Below are 1,145 nucleotides of genomic sequence, written 5' to 3' on the forward strand. Positions count from 1 at the left end.
TCACAGCATGACAGAATGGGTCAGGTTGGAAGGGACCGCCGAGGGTCGTGTGTTCCAACCTCCCTGCTCAGGCAGGGGCATCCTAGAGTACATCGCACAGGATTGCATCCAGACAGTTCTTGAGTAACTCCGGTGAGGGAGAGTCCACAATCTGTTCCAATGCGCGGTTACTCGCACAGAAAAAAAAAGGTATTCTTCATATTGAGGTGGAACTTCCTTTGCATCAGTTTCTGCCCATTGCCTCTTGTCCTATTGCTTGGCACCACCGAGAGGAGCCTGGCTCCATCGTCTTGACACCTTCCCTTTAGGTACTTCCAGACGTTGATCAGGTCTCCTCTCAGTCATCTCCTCTTGAGGCTGAACAGACCCAGCTTCCCCAGCCTTTCCTTAGGTAAGAGAGATGCTTCAGTCCCCTAACCAGCATTGTTGCCCTCCAGTGCAACCCATTCAGCAGCTTCATGTCTCTCTTGTACTGAGGACCCCAGAACTGGACACAGAACTCCAGGTGTGGTATTTCCGGGGCTAAGCAGAGGGGCAGGATTACTTCCCTTGACCTGCTGGCAATTCTCTTCCTAATGCACTGCAGAATTCCATTTGCCTTCTTGGCCACAGGGGCACTGCTGGCTCATGGACAGCTTGTTGTCCAGCAGGACCCCCAGGTCCTTGTCCTGCTTTCCAGCTGGTCAGCCCCCATTCTGTGCTGGTGCATGGGGTTATTCCTCCCCTGATGCAGGAGATGATCAGCTGAGGACAAGCCCACGGCAGAACAAAGCAGAGGACCATTACTATTCAAACCCACTGCAAGCAGGTTTGGAAGGGCTCCCATCCTGCAAGTTTTTCTATGCTTGGTCTCAAAACAAACCTGAAGACAAGCAGCAAAACGACCCCTAAAGGGGCTGAGGTGGTGGCAGAAGAGCAGGGATATTTTCTCCCAGTTAGCAATGGACAAACAGGCCGGGATGCATGGCCAGTTCCTCAGCAGAGGGGCAGAGCCCTTCAGGCAGGCAGCACAGGCACCGGCACTGCTCAGTCTGTGCATGAATCAATTAGGGAAGGGTGTAGACACTGAGGTGACATCTTCTGCCAGCACCATGTGTTTAGGGTAACCTGATTTCTAAAAGCTGCCAAAAGACCTGCCAAAAATC

This window comes from Corvus brachyrhynchos, unplaced genomic scaffold, assembly GCF_000691975.1.
Source record: "Corvus brachyrhynchos isolate BGI_N302 unplaced genomic scaffold, ASM69197v1 scaffold22, whole genome shotgun sequence".
Classification (NCBI taxonomy): Eukaryota; Metazoa; Chordata; class Aves; order Passeriformes; family Corvidae; genus Corvus; species Corvus brachyrhynchos.